The sequence below is a fragment of the Leptonychotes weddellii genome, chromosome 12 (assembly GCF_054177405.1).
Source record: "Leptonychotes weddellii isolate Sample4059 chromosome 12, ASM5417740v2, whole genome shotgun sequence".
Classification (NCBI taxonomy): Eukaryota; Metazoa; Chordata; class Mammalia; order Carnivora; family Phocidae; genus Leptonychotes; species Leptonychotes weddellii.
The window spans coordinates 80,256,060-80,272,189 of NC_138380.1; the positions used below are offsets into that span (position 1 = coordinate 80,256,060).

The window sequence follows — 16,130 nt, forward strand, 5'->3', positions numbered from 1 at the left end:
AAAATCTTTAAAAAATAAAAAAAAAATAAATATACCACAACCTTATGAAAATCTGAAACCAGCGGCTGGAGAGTGTGCAGAAAAGAGCTACAAAGACAACAATGAAGAGCTCTCCAAGAAGACAGAAAGGAAGAAGTGAAGGGCGGAGGTAAAAAATAAGGAGGATTTTAATTTGGGGTTCTGCCAGTTTTTCTCTCTTCGACCCAACATATTTAGACAGTAGCCTGCGCTCAGGTTAAACTCTCTACAGATGTCTCCAAAGCTGCCCTAGGGAGTTCTGGCTGAGCTATCCTTCATCTCTAAAGTTCAATAACGGGAGTTGGCCGGTTAGCTCAGCTGGTTAGAGTGTGGTGCTGATAAAGTTCAATAACGGAATAATTTCATATTATTTTAATATATATTATTTTAATGCAGTAAGAGCTTGTCACACTGAGAGAGCCTTTTGCCCCGATTACGTTGTGTTTACTATGTTCTTCTTTCAGAGTCCTCTGCTGATAGCATCCTAATTTTTCCAAGAGGGGAAATTTTTGTCTTTAAATGACAGTCTGTTTCAGCACAGTGATTACTAAATACTATATGAAGCACCATGGGGGCTCAGAATATAACTTAGACCCAACTCTCAAGATCTTAGAGTCTGAGGAGTTGAAAAAGGGCACAAATAACTCGGATACAAAGCAGAGCAGGACAACTGTCATCCATCGGCATTGGTATTTAGATGGTGGTTTCCCAAAGCTTTCCTCCTGTGTTTATTTCCAAGAGTTCCTAAGAATTTGAATAAAATGCAAATAATAAACAATCATTTAAATACGAGGTCTTCTGTTCACGATTATATATCATTTTCCTCCAGCTGGATTTCCTGGTAAAAACAACACTCAAGTCTTCCAATGCTCTAGCATTTAGATCTCTCCTCAGTGGGAGATTTGCATCCTATAAAAGAAAGGACAATGATAAGCCTGAAAAGCAGAGGAAGCTTTCAAAAGTAAGCCGGAGAGATTCTGATGGAAAACTACTTAATTCTTTATGATCTTAAAAGATCCAGGTGTTTTTAGGTTCCCTCAACAGTTGAATGTTCCTGCAGACAGCTCTCATAAAAACACAAGTAACACTAACACCTTAAAATTCGCAAGTGTTATGCATAAATATTTGAGACACTCACAGACAAATGCAAAACTCCCAACTCCCTTTCTATACCGCAGAACTAATGGAGTGTTCTCTTAAAACAAACAATGAGGTTTCTCCCTGGCAGAGTTACAGAAAAACATCTCCTTTTAGGAGATGGGTAAGTGGGGGATGGGAGAAAAAATGGTTCTACAAACTCTTCATCCTCTGGGTGTGAATGCCACCTATTTGCAGCATACATCCTATTCATTATATTTTCTCACCTTCCTCTAATGCGTCAACTACTTAACCCTAGTAGCATACCCGCTATGAAACCTGAAAGTTTAGTCTTTGATAGGCCAACCAGACAAAGCTTGCTGGTAAGCCGAGCAAATCTCGTGAACCTCTTAAATATTTTTTAGTTGCACTGGTATGGCAAAAATCCCTGAACCCATATGAATTCACCTGTGTCTCTTACGGCAGGTTGATCCTACCCCCAAGAAGTTTTATTGACGTTCATTTGCTCCTACCCAGAACCCCAAAGTGGACATGGGTTTCTTGTCCAGGAGCAAACATCAGAGGAAACCGAGAAAGCACGCACACAGGTATCATTGGGAGGATGTACCAAATGTACCAGCCGTGGTGCCTGTCCCACCACCACCAGCCTAGGGGACTCTCTGCTTTGTTCTAAGAGACTGTGACCTCACGGGACGATAGCTGAATATGAGCCAATCCATAGCTTGGTTGGTGACCTATGATGGGTCCTGGTATAGAAAGTTGATGACTCTTTCTCTTGAAAATGTAAACTAAGAAATATTGAAAAGATAAGGGAGTAAGCACCTCACTTTCTCAGTTTCTCATGTCCGTAACGGGAATGGTAATAAAAGCATTTACAACATAGCGGAATTTAATCAGTAATATTAAAGCACTTAGAACAGGATCTGACATAATAATAAACATGCCATAAATGCATCATCACCATCATCATCATCATCATTTTGAGTAGTTGTGTTCTATTCAAAAACCTTCCATGAGAATGCGCATGTAATAATATATGTGTAATAAGCTAAAAAATGAAAGTAATGAGGGATGACTAGCTTTACCAGATATGAAAATAAAAAATAAAGCCACTTTAAAATGATAAGGGAGTCATGCAGAAAGAAGCAGATAGAAATTCTTCCTGAGATTGACCCAAATACATACGGGAATTTAGTATATGATAAAGGTGGCATTTCAAATTAGTGAAGAAAATATATGTTATTAAATTATTACTAAGGATTTCTGGCACAGGAAGGCAGCTACTTGGAAAAATAAAATCTCTAACTCTCTGACCTGAGCAGAAATCAAGAATCGGACACTTGGGGCTCCTGGGTGGCTCAGTCATTAAGCGTCTGCCTTTGGCTCGGGTCATGATCCCGGGGTCCTGGGATCGAGCCCCACATCAGGCTCCTTGCTCAGCGGGAAGCCTGCTTCTCCCTCTCCCACTCCCCCTGCTTGTGTTCCCTCTCTCGCTGTGTCTCTGTCAAATAAATAAATAAAATCTTAAAAAAAATTTTTGTAGTCATGTATTTGATTCTTTCTTTAGACTATGAGGTCCATTAGGGTTAGGGTCATGTATCCCTAAAATCTTTGTCTGCACATATTAGGTACTCACTGGAAAAAAAAAAAAAAGTTAAAGATTGTTGCTGAATGAGCCACGGATAAACTCTGCTTCACTGTTTCGATCACGGTCTTCTGGGTTGTTCACTAATTATGGGGGTCAAGCCAGAAAACAGAAAATTCTCTGGTAGCAATACTAGGAGGCTTCTACTTCTCACAGTTGTATTCAGACTAGACTGGAGAGTTTCCCTCCCACTACTCTCTTTGCACAAATGAGACCCTAGTCATCAAATGCCACTGCTTAGGAAGGGTTCTATGCTATGGCCGGGATGGTTCTATCAACCAGTGGCTGAATATATAAAAGTAACAGGCAAATACTCTGAAGAGTCGGAGAAGATGCTCCCGTGCCAAGACCCTCTTTCACACAATCTGATTATTGAAGATGATTTCAAATTAATTTCGTTAATTTCAAACAATGAGGCTCTTAACTGTATTTGGGCGACAGGCATTAGTAGCAATTCAACTCCAATTCTTTCACGGAGCTAACGATTTAGCTTCTGTCGTTCCTCAGCCTTTTGGCTAAGATGGAGTGTAAAGAAGTAGCTTCTGAGGCCTTACATTCTATTATCAGGTTTTCCGAGAAATGAGAAAAACACTGAATTTTTTGAAGCTTAGGCCCATATTCTGAATCTGTTTTTCATTCCCACTTAACTTGCCTTGTTAAAAAAAAATTAGAAGTTAAGATTTTGACATTGACTAATTCCAACAATTACCAGTATGATCTTCTCCAGAGCTAAAACACCATCCTTCTTCCCCATGTTACATGGGCCATTTGACAATATTTTTAAACACTCAATGCTTAATAAATCTTTAATGAAGTACTGCTGTTTACCAGTCATTTTGTCTTTATGAAGAAAACTGACACACAATGACATTTTCATGATTTGTTAAATCATTTTTCTAAATCCTTTTCTGGGTAATTAGAAGAATTGCCGGTAAGTTCCCAAGTCCTTTGTTTTATTTTTTAATGAGTTCACCTTTGCATTCAGGTGCCTTATAATACCTTCTTTCTCTTCCGTTTGGTAATAGATGGCTCCACGTTCTTGGTCCCCTTCAGTGACAGGGCTTTTTAAAGGCAGTGCAAGCCAAAGTTGTGTGTCCTGCCCCAATGCGCAGGTGCATTTGCAGAAACCAACCCCCAGGGGTCAGAATTCACAAACTAGAAGTGGCCTCAGGCTTAGTTATTAGCTCAAGAACCCTCAGCTCTGTTCCTCTGGAGAGTAAACTCTTACCTGTTGTGAGAGAAGTGGGGTTTTCCCCAGAGGATTTTTGATTTCTCTTCACCTGGTGATATAGCAGTAGGTCCAGATAACAAAAAAAGAACACATGTCAAAACCATTGTGGGTAGACCAACGAACCTTTTGTATATTGCCCAAAAATGTTCCTGACTTGACAATTTGGTAACCATTTTAGTCTTTCCTAATCCTTTAGCAACGAAGAACATTCTTTGCTGATGTGCCAACTTGGACCAAATAGACCCTATATTCACACTGACAGAATTCTTACTCCTTGTTATGAGACCACTAAATGTATCTTCTTAGAAAAAAAAAAAAAAAACATGTTTTAATATATTTTTTTAAATTATAATTGAGGGGCACCTGGGTGGCTCAGCCAATTAAGCCTCCGACTGTTGGTTTCGGCTCAGGTCATGATCTCAGGGTCATGAGATGGAGCCCCACGTTGGGCTCTGTGCTCAGCACGGAGTCTGCTTGAGATTCTCTCTCCCTCTGCCCCTTTCCCCCCCTGCCTTCACTCTCTCTCTCTCTAAAATAAAATATATAAATAAAATATTTAAAATAAATAAAATTATAACTGATAAAAACTTCAGAAAACCATCCTCACAGAAGTACATTTGTAGAAAAAAAGAAGAAGTACATTTGTATGTGACGTCAGTCACAGAGGGTGGCAAATGCAAACAGTTAAGAAGTACTTAATGTTTAAAATATTCATGGTATCAAAATTTCCAATTAACACTTACTACCTCTTGGTGGGTATTCCTGTTAGAGAGAGAGTTGCTTCTTTAGCTTAAAGTGGGAAATGACTCCTTTGGGAGGAAACACAAGTCCCAGAGTTTCCCGCATCCCAGGTGACTTTTGCCCATGGAAGGCCAAAGAGTGGGGGAAGCCGTCGTTGCGGGCCGGGGGCGGGGGGGTGACGACCGGGCCTAAGGCACCAACCTCTCTGGACATCATCAACATGGCAGACCCCTCTGATCATCTAGCCCCTTTCTGCTCCGCTCCTCACATCCAATTTCCCTCCATTCTCCTCCTTCTTAGCACTTACTGCTAACCAGTCATGCCCTAGTTGATGGTAAAACAAAACAAAACCAAACCACACCTTCATTATTCTGAACCTAGTCAAAGAGGTTCCCTGCCTTCTGTATCATCTACTTTCCTTGCACAGAGGGAAATTCTGCTCTCCCAGAGACGACCACTTTTCTGAACTTATCTGGAATAAAAGCTGCTCTGTATTTTCAAGCTCTGCCTCTGTGCAGAAGTCTCCCTTTTGCACTTCCGGGTCATTAACACTTCCCTCAGCCCCTGTCATCCTCACCTCTGACCTCATTACACACTCGCCTCAAACTCAGGCACTTGTGGTATGGCTCCCTTCCAGAGGACTTTCATCTCCTTGCAGAAGGCCATCCATAAACCACCTCAGCCTCATAGTACCTTGACCTTTCAAGCCCACACCTGAAGTTTAATTGCTCCCTAGAATTGCTCCATCTCTGAAATCTTAGACTCAAATACCCACCCCCTGACTGCATCCTATTCTTCCAGATCACCACTCAACCAGACTGGCACCTCTGGTTCCGAATCCCACCCACTCTCTCCATCCTCTCAAACCCCTTTTGTTTTCCCTTCACTCTTTTCTGCCCCCCAGATTCCATGCTCAGTCCCCTCACTCTCTCACCCCTTGACCTACTTCTACTATCTCTAACTCCTCACCTGTGTGGGCTACTTACCTCCCCCCAGCTCTTCTTTCTTGGATTTTCAGGTTACCTACTCTTCCTGAGTGACCTCATCTACTCCCACAGTTTTAAATGTTACTTACAAGCTGATGCTTCCCAAATATCTCTCTCCAGCCAGATATTTTTCCTAAATTCAGGAGGAGGCACATACCTGAAGGTCTACGGAATATTTCCATTAGCATTTGCAAACTCACTTTGTAAAAGCTGAGCTAATCATCTCTCCCCCACAGTTGGGGTGGAAAGACTGATCCTATCTCAGTGAATGGTACTTGGTGTACCTAGTCTCTCAAATCTAAAAGTCAAGTCATTCTGGACTTCTCTCTCTTCTTTAGCCTCATGTATTCTTTCAATCACAAATCAGTGACTTATTCCCAAGTGTTGGGGAATCCACCCATTCCGTATCCCATGAACCCTATTCATTTCCTACTTGAATATGGCATCAGGATTCTTTAGTTGCAAGCAACGGAACCTAGCTCTGGCTGATTTGTTATGAGGGATGTATATATATCAGAAAGATACTGGGTAGCTTCCCAAAATGGAAGGAAAACCGACTAACTAGAACTTTGGAAGGATAGGAACCAATGGCTTACAGAGGTAGGAAACCTCATAAGATGTGCCATTAGCTGATGTATCTCCAATCATCTTGTGTCTCATGTACCTCCTGACTAATCACCCTGTCGTAACCCCTCCCACACCACCTTGATGCACTGCAATCAGTAAACTTTCTTTCTATAACAGAAATCGGATCAAGTCCCTCATTCTTAAAATCCTTCACTGGCTAATCCGAGCTTTCAGAATAAAATCCCTTAATCCTTAGCATTCATGAATTGGCTTCTCTTGGCCCCATCCCTGACCATTCCTCTCCCCTCTTTCCCCCTCACACCCGATTCCTGGGTCCTACTCCCTGCAGGTGCCAAACTCACTCATGTTCTGGTGCCCACTTCAGTAATGATGATCCTGGCAGAAATAGAACTCACCTGGGATGGTTCAAAAGAAGAATCTCGAATGAAAGAACCACTTTCAGAGGTATAGGAAGGGTTACATGAATTGAGAAAGGAAGATGGAACGCCTATAGACTAGCCATGGTGGGAAGCCATTACCAAACTGGGGCTGAAAAGACAACAGAGGTATCAGAGCCCAGGGAGCGCTGAAGCCCAGGGGAGAGGATCCAATCCTTTGGAAAGGGTAGTGTAGTTGTTGGAAGTGTAGTTGTTGGGAGATGCAGCTACTACCATGGGGTTGGAATGACCGCCTGCATCCCCAAGTGATCCTCTGCTACTCTGTATAATGCTTATCACAGAGGTTTTCACACAGCAGTGTAGTGGCTCGTTTACCTGTGTGGCTTCTACATTTTCGGAGGACAAAGACTCTCCTTGCCTCAGACACAAGATGATTGGAGCTACATCAGCTAATGGCCCCAAACATCCACAGCCCAGTATCGGGCACATAGACAGTGCTCCACAAATGTTTGCTGAATTAATGAACAAATTAATTGATCCAACTAGTTTCACATTTTTCCTTTTTTTTTTTTTTGGAAAAGATTTTAACTATTTGAGAGAGAGAGAGAATGAGCGAGCGAGCGAGAGAACACAAGCAGGGGGAGGGGTAGAGGGAGAGGGAGAAAAAGACTCCCCCCACCCCCAGAAGGAGCTGGATGCGGGGCTCGATCCAGGGACTCCAGGATCATGACCTGAGCCGAAGGCAGATGCTTAACCAACTGAGCAACCCAAGTGCCCCAGTTTCACATTTTTCAAAGTGGAATCTGAAATCAGCAGATTTACAGGCAAGAGAAGGAAAGTGAGAATTGCAGGCAGAGTTTGGGGATATGTTTCTTGAGAAAAGAAAGGTACCACTCAGTGTTAGGCTCCTTCTGTCTCCAGGATTAGGTCTCCCAAAAAGTGTTTTGTGTTATTAGATTAACATATTATTATTTGCTGAGTCTTTCAGTGGAAACAATGAGCAAGAACCCTACATTCACACAGTGCAGAAGGTGAGGGATGGCCTCCGTCTTCTCTGATTCGAGAAATGAAGGGTCCATGGGTATCAATGAGATTCACAAAATAGTAGGACAATCGGAGCCAAGAGGAGAGAGATTAAGCTTAACCGAGAGTGAGGGGACCTGTCTTGTTCCATATAGCTGGTGCGTGGAAGTGACAGTGAGGTGTCCCATAAGAAACGGAAATAAGTTGGCTCTCTGAGAGTAAATATAAACCAACACTTAATGGAAGAGATCGGAGATAAAGTTGCTCCCTCTTAGGCCTGCAATTAGTTTACCTTAAGAAACGTGTAACTTTGGAGCTGGGGTCAGTTATGTCAGCAACCAATGTCTGAGCACAGGCAGGGCTGAGCTTGGGGAGCTCACAGTTCGGAGAACCTGAGAACCCGAGGTCCTTGGTCCAAAGTGAATTCACTAATTTGTAACGGATGGTAGAAGCCAGGCTGATCTCTCCTAGACACATCTGCTGTGGGCTGAATTGTGAGCCCCCAAAATTCGTATGTTGAATTTCTAAACCCAGCACATATTTCTGACTATATCTGGAAATAGATCCTTTTTTTTTTTTTAAGATTTTATTTATTTATTTATTTATTTATTTGACAGAGAGAGAGAACAAGCAGGGGGAGGAGCAGAGGGAGAGGGAGAAGCAGACTCTCCACTGAGCGGGGAGCCCAACGTGGGACTGGATCCCAGGACCCCGGGATCATGACCTGAGCCGAAGGAAGGCACTTAACCTACTGAGCCACCCAGGCTGGTGGCTCCTGGAAATAGAATCTTTAGGAACTAAGTAAGGTTAAATGAGGTCATGGCAGGCCCTAATCGGATAGAACTGTGGCCTTATAAGAAGAGGAAAAGGGAGAGAGATCGTTCATGTGAGACACAGGGAGAGGCCACAGAGAGAAGGCAGCTGTCTGCAAGACAGGAAGAGAGCTTCTGCCAGGAAGCAGATCAGCTGGCAAACCTTGAACTTGGACTTCCCAGCCTCCAGAACTGTGAGAAATAGATTTCTCTTATTTAAAGCACCCAATCTGTGGTATTTTGTTATGGTAGCCCAAGCCGACTGAGACAGCACCGGATATCAACTTGGGCTCTATATTTGAACTTTTCTATACTCTGAAACAAAGGGTTTTCTTATGCAAAATTGGTCGTTTAAGGCCAAAACTTTAAGTCCAGTGACCCTCCATAAACCACCTTCTGTGATCCTCTGTTTCTGCCTCTGTAAAATGGGCATGACCATCCCTGCTCTGCCAGCCTCACATCATTGCTGTGATAACCAAGTACACAAGAACACTCTGGAAACCCCGGCGTGCCAGGCAGGGATCCCTAGGAGCCGCCCTAGGAATATTGGCTCCTAGGTTTCCTTCTTTTTTTTTTTTTTAAAGATTTTATTTATTTATTTGACAGAGAGAGACACAGCGAGAGAGGGAACACAAGCAGGGGAAGTGGGAGAGGGAGAAGCAGGCCCCCGGCCGATCAGGGAGCCCGATGTGGGACTCGATCCCATGACCCGAGCCGAAGGCAGACGCTTAATGACTGAGCCACCCAGGCGCCCCTCCTAGGTTTCCTTCTTAAGCAGAACAAAAGGTTATTATAATTCCCACTTGGAATAACTAAATGGGGAAGCCTTCAGAAGCAGCAAGAAAATGTCAGGCAGCGAATGCAGGGCAAGTCTCAAGTCCGTGCAGGAGCGAAACTTGGAACAACTGAGACAGGGGAAGGAAGAGTAAAACAAATGTGCAGCTTAAAGAAGAAAAAAAGAGCCAAAAAGCTAAGAGAACTCTGGCTTCTCTTCCCCAGGCAACAGCCTGTTCCAAGGGGAAGAGAGAAGGTTTTTCGGAGGCTGCGATCTTCTGCGGCTGGCGGGGTTGGCGAGGGGAGGGAAACTGGGCTATGGTTTGCTTGCAGCGAGCATGAGTAAAAGTGAAAGCAACAATGAGAGGAAGAAGGCTAAAGGCCTGAATGTGGGCTAAAGTAAATCCTGTCAAACATGATTAAAGGCACACAGCGCCTAGAGCAAAGTTCGCGCACAGCGGCCCAAACTCCAGTCTCTCACCGGAGGAGCCGAGACCCCACACCGCTCCCGTCGTGCACCTGCCCAGGGGGACGGAGGGCCTGGCGACAAGGCCGACTGGCTGCTGGCGGAGGTGACGCCAGGAGGGGCACAGGTCAGGGCGCCGGGGCCGCCGGAGGCCAGGGAGTGGGCAAATAGGAAAGTGAAAGTCGGCGCACACGAGCTCCTCCCCCAGGTCCACCGCCCGCAAGACCGACTCTCCGATACTTCACCTCTGGGGACCCCGGTCTCCTCCTCTATCAAATGGGGTGGGTAAAACTGGCTCAGCTTGCCCTCCGGGGTTGTCGGGAGAATCAAAAGAGTTCTAAGAGAAAATATGTCCTAAACGGAAACGAATCCTACACCTAAACGGTAATCAGTACAGGTATTTCTACGGAGCCCACCTCCCCGCCCCACCCCCCCGACGGAAGCACACTGGAGCTTCGGTCAGAGCTCCTCCCGCTGGGGCCTCAACCCTGCCCCTCTCGGGAGCGCCGGGCCTCCTTCCTGCCGAGCTTGGGCCCAGGCTCCGCGGTGGCCGTGGGGGTGGCACGCACGCCGCCCGGGGGTGCCCTTTTCTCTCCTTCCTCTCTTGTCTCAGAGCCCTGCCCAGCAACGGCGAAATACAGACCCCTGCTCTCCCCACCTGCTTCCTCCTGCTCAAATCCCTCATCTCCCTGCTTCCCCATGAAGGGCCGGCTGCAGGGGAAGCGCTCCACCGCCCCTACCTTTGAGTGCGACAGAACGGTGCCCCTGTCTCCTGCCATTTGGGGGGGGGGGGTGCTTGCCTTCGCCGGGACGGGGCAGGGAGAGCACTGGGGGTCGTCCTGTGACACTCTAGAGAAGCGCCTCAGACCCATAGGGAAATTTCAGGGGCCCTCTCGGAGCTCCCTGAGGGGCACAGAGGCAGCTGGGGTGTTCTGTAGGGTCGCAGAGGAGGCTGCAGCTGGCTGGCATTTCCTCCCCACCCCCTCCACTTGCGGCTCCCCCTGCCACCACATGGCCGCTTGGCCCTACCCTGGGAAGGTTCTCCCCAGTCCCTGGCCTCCTGTGGGCCCTGGTGGTCTTGAGCCCTGCCGATCGCTGGGGGGCTGCAGGCCCAGCTTGCTCCAGGAGTGGCTACCCAGCCATGACCGCAAAGCCAAGTGGGCAGTGGGGGCAGGGATCTCTCTACTCCTAGAGTTGGCTGTCCCCCAAATGTGCCAAAGACTGCGTCTTGCCTCTGGGAAGTTTCCTCCTAGGTGAGTGAGAAGTGACTCCAACTAAGTGCTCAACTTTGTGCACATTGGAGCTGCCTGGAGACCTTATTAGAACTTGCCCGACGCCCCTACAGCAATTGAATCAGATGTGGCTGAGTGAGGGGCCTCAGCATCTGTGGCTTTTTACATTTCCCCACATGCTTCTGCTGCTCGGGATGACTTAGAACTGCAGTTCAAGATTCTCAAATGAGGGAGACACAGATCTGGGATGAGAAGAAGGGGGCATCACAGAATGGGGGTACCCCAAATTCGAGCCAGCATCCCGTCACTCCTCTTCTTCACCCTCCTCAAACCATCCGTTCCCCTGTTCTTGAATTTCTGGGTCCTGCTGGGGTGTCTCTAAATATCATAAGAGAGGAGTGCTGGGTTGGTCAAGACTCTCAACTTTGTACAAACCCGCTGCCCTGCCCGGAGTCTCAGTGCCCAAGAGCACACCCTCCCCACCCCCACTGTGCCTTCAGCTCAGATTTGAACCGCAGACAGCAGCTTGCCCAAGGCTACTCTAAAGACACTCCTATTCCAAAGGGTCCCTCGCTGACGGAGAGGAGTGGCAAGAAGTGGTGGCTGGCGAACCGAGGCCGTGATATGAGGAACTGACTGTACCGGGACACCGGCTACAACTCAGCACTTTTAGCTGGAGACTGAGGCACTCAGGGTCCGTTATAGCCATTAGCTTTCCTTTCAGGCATTTATTTATCTAACAAACTCTCGGAGCCAAGCTTCTGTCAGACCCCCTCACTGCTTCCTGCCTCCCTGAGGTTCAGGCAAGTAGCCCCCTTATCCAGCACCATAGTCAGAAGCACCCCCAGAACCTAGGATGCAGCTTAATCGGAACCCTTACCACCCCAGACAGCCCCAAGCCCAGACCACACGGCAGGAGCAAGGACTTCCTGCGTGGAGGGGGGCAAGGTCCTTCATGCAGGAATATGCAGAGTTCTATTGCAGCATATGTGATACAGAGAGGGTAGATGCTTTTATAGCTGTTTCAGTAGTCTTCACGACAACCTGTGAGATAATGATTCTTACTTGCTTTACCGCTCAGTAGAAGCCCAAGGAGGACACATACCCAGGACGTAGGAGGCAGTAAATGCAAAAGCATTTGTGTGCAGGCCTCAAGCTTGGGGGCTGGGGGATGTTGACTGCTCATCAGTGGCAAATGTGTGCAGAGAAGTAGGTGCTACAGAAATCCCCTGATGCCTGGTGCTCATCACATCAAAGGGCGGGCGGGAAGTCCTGATCCATGCAAGAACATAGATGGCCTTTGAAAACATTAGCTTAAGCGAAGGCCACACGGTGTATGATTCCATTTATACAAAAGGTCTGAGACAAGCAAATCCATAGAGACAGAGTGTAGATTTCTGGTTGCTGGGGCTGAGGCCAAGGGTGAATGCTGAGTAAGTGTGAACGGGTAAGGGTCTCTTTCTGGGTGAGAAAAATGTTCCGGAACTAGATAGTGGTTATGGTTATACTGAAAACTACTGAATTGTGTACTTTTTATGGTATGTCAAAAAGAAAAAAAAATCCAAGTGTGAAGAAGGTCTTCAAAATCTGGAAGCTTCCCAGGATTCCCTGAAGTTCCTAGAATAACTTGTGCAAGGTCCTCCAACAAGTAAGGGGCAAAGGCAAAATATAAGTCAAAACCTGTCTGGCTCTGAAAAGCCTGAGGGTTCTCTTCCATCCAGTGTCAGGTTCAGCCCATCCCTTAACTCATCAGCAATGCCTGTTAGTGCAGGCTGCCAGGTCCTGCCCTCTTGACATCTCACGTGGGTCCTTCCGCACTGAGGAGTCAGGGCTGGGGTTAGCACAAGATCAGACTGGAAGAGTATATCGGCAATGTGGATTAAAGACACCCCGTGGGTGGTTGGGAGAGCCAGGCTGGGGTGGAGGTGGGGGTGCCGCCCTGGAGGGCTGAGGGAAACTTAGAGGCCTGGGGAGAGAGGCAGGACAGGGCCTTTGCATGATCCTGGTACCTGGAACAATGTGCCACCCACGTCCCCCTGGGCACCAGGTCAGGCCCCTGTGAATGGCAGCCACCAGCGAACACCAGAACAATGTGCCTTGGGAACCGGAGCCCCGCCCTCCCCTCAGACACCATCCGGCCTCACGTGCCTGTGAAGCTCAGTCCCCTCCACAGGTCCAGCTGCCCAGCCCCTCACTACCCAGAAGCCATGCTCCCATTTCTGGGCCTTCCTACTGGCTGTTCAGTCTGCCTGGGGCCCTCTTCCCCAGTACAGCTAAACCCCTCACCTCCTTGAATCTTACCTCTTACCCCGGAATGAAGCCTATGCTGACCACTCTATTTCAAATCACGCGCACACACACACACACACATGGGCACGCTTGCCTCTGTCTTCATACTCCTCACTCCCAGCTCATCCTTCACTACCGACCTTGGACATCATTTACTGGGGTATGACTTTCGTCATTTATTTTCCATTTCTCCCACCTAGAACATAAACTCCACCAAGTAGACATGTTTGTTTAGTTTGCTGATGTAGCCCAACGGCCCAAATCAGGGCCTGATGTGTGTAATGCTCCATAACACATGCAGACGGACAGAAGAATTAATAGATTTGCCTTTGGTTCTGTAGGTCCCTGATCTACCAGACACCCAGGGACCCACCACATACACATACTTCCCTGAGCGCCCTGGGACACCTGCTCTGAGCTCAGCACCAGGACCAGAGTTTGGTGTCAGAGTTTTTCAAAGTCTTTTTTCACCTCTTCATCTCAACCCACGCCTGACTCTTTGCTGAGAACATCACCTGAGATTATGACCTCCCTTGCTATCCCCTTACAAAGAGGTCGGCTTTTCTCAGCTTAAAGCACCACCCTAGTGGCTCCTTGTAAAGGAGCACCCTGACTCCGTTCCACTATTTTCCTTCAGCCCCTTCTTTTTTCTTCGAAGCACCTGTTATAATATGAAATTATTGTTTTGTCCTTTACCTGGTTGTGGACTTTCTCCCTCTAGGATATAAGCCCCACCAGGACAGGAACCAGGTCTGTCTCCTTCATTACCACATCACTTAGCACTTAGCACACACGACAGGCACGCAGTCAATGTCTGAGGAAGGGAGAACGAGATGAAGAAGTGAGGGGACGGGAGGCATCAAGGAGTTCTCGATATTAAGAGGGCCAGGTCCAAGATCTGCTGAAGAGGTTCTGATAATGGAACCTTGGTGTGGAGGAAAGCGGGGGGTCCTGGTCCGCAGGAAACAGGAATGGCAAGAGCAAAATCCAAGCATGCCGTCTCTCGCTTGATGAAGGGATTCATGATGGCTAACCAGGGTCCACCCTGTGGACACAAGATGGCAGCCAGAGAGCAACTCTTCCAGTCCAAAGGGTGATCACATGGTTTCCCTGATCTTCCAAATAAATCCAAGCTAGTCCATGGAGTGATATCAAAGGCAGCGTTTTCTCCACGTTTAGCATGGCGAACTTGTACTGAGCACCAGCCCTCCACTAAAGGCTCACCGTGCACTCCCAGTCTCCGTCTCACCGTAACCATGTGACCTAGCACTCACCGTTCCCATTTCACAGATGAGGAGCCTGTCGAGTACTTGGGGAGTGTGGATCAGCACTTGGGTGGCCTGGTTCTAAAACCTACAGGCTTAACCACTGCATTTTACGGATTCCTTCCCCTGCCACTTTCTTCGTAAAAGAACTCCCTGTAGTTCAGTTGACAAGGATAATATCCCAGCATTTCTGTGCTCAGACCCGTTTATAAAGCCAGCCCTGCGGTCCATGCGAGGGAGCTTCTAGCTTGCAACAGTGAGCAGGGATTCTTAAAAAAGAAAAAAGCTATGGTCGACAATTGCCTATACGTTACTTTATTTCTAATTTTCCTCCCGTTGGAAACGTGTCCTTTTTTTTCCCATTCTGTGAAAATGGGAAAAGCCACAGAGTGTCAGCTCTGGTCACCAGCTCCTCTGTGTGGTTGGGGCCCCTCCTGAGCCACCTGCTGTAAGGAAAGTGAAGTCGACGAGGATGAGGTCGACGAGGATGAGGCCTTAGGAAAGGGTTTTCACATTGCGAACATCTCCCGGTGCATCACTTACTTCTCCTTTCCAAAAATAGGACTTTTATTCAGATCTACTTTGTTCTCCTTCAAAGAGAAACTGCATTTGAATAAAATCTTAAGTACCACCTGTGGCGCTTTGGCCCATGCACACTGGAGTTATTTCTGCACCAGAGGACGGTGGGGTTGGGGCAGGGGGAGCAGCCTCCTGCAAAGTTTTACTTAAGATGTTCTGAATTTCGGGGCGCCTGGGTAGCTCAGTCATTAAGCGTCTGCCTTCGGCTCAGGTCATGGTCCCGGGGTCCTGGGATGGAGCCCCGCATCGGGCTCCCTGCTCGGCAGGAAGCCTGCTTCTCCCTCTCCCCCTCCCCCTGCTTGTGTTCCCTCTCTCGATGTGTCTCTCTCTGTCAAATAAATAAATAAATCTTTAAAAAAAAAAAAAAAAAGATGTTCTGAATTTCAACTTGAGCCACTGTGTGTGACTCCCGTCCACCTTAAGTGCTGGCTCTGCGGGAAGCTTTCTAGGATGTGCCAAATTCTTTTCCAAGGCCATCGGAGGCCGGTGCATGTGAGGACTCTGTATCTATTTAACAAACAGAATATGGTTAAAAGAAGCATCTAGAGCAACCCAGAAATGGAAGAAAAAAGGGGGCAGGGAGAGATGAACTTAGCACATCTAAAACCTAGAGGCTGGAAAAACTGGTTGATGGAAGAGGGTGTGACAAGACATCTCCAAGGTGTGGGGGCCTCGCATTGGCAAGAACAGGAAATCAAAGGGACACCTACTTCCTCTCTGAAGCTGAAGCCCACACTGACCCTTATGAGAAAGGCAGAAGGTGATTCCAACCTCATCTCTTTGCCTTGAACTTGGAAGTAACCGCTCCCCCTGCTTGTTCTCGGAAACCCCCCCCCCCCGCCCCAGGTGCTCCAGGAGAGCGGTTCCTGGTCTTCTCCCTAGATGACAAAGCAGGGTAGCTGGACGCTACTCTGAGGGAGCCCTGCAACGGAATTATAATGAACCAAGCCCCCAAAGCAAGCCATCTAAAGCCCAGGCCTATTCTAAAACCACTCTGCCACCTGAC

General features: G+C 47.3%; 1 long non-coding RNA gene across 1 annotated transcript; it reads right to left on the reverse strand.

Annotated features, from left to right (window-relative positions):
• LOC145716599 (uncharacterized) lies at nt 1-10,813 on the reverse strand. The gene is made up of 3 exons (XR_014139409.1): nt 10,500-10,813; nt 3,990-4,041; nt 1-927 (listed from the first exon to the last, which is right to left on the reverse strand). It is a non-coding gene; the product is annotated as an uncharacterized LOC145716599 (long non-coding RNA).
• Between the last annotated feature and the right edge of the window lie 5,317 nt (nt 10,814-16,130).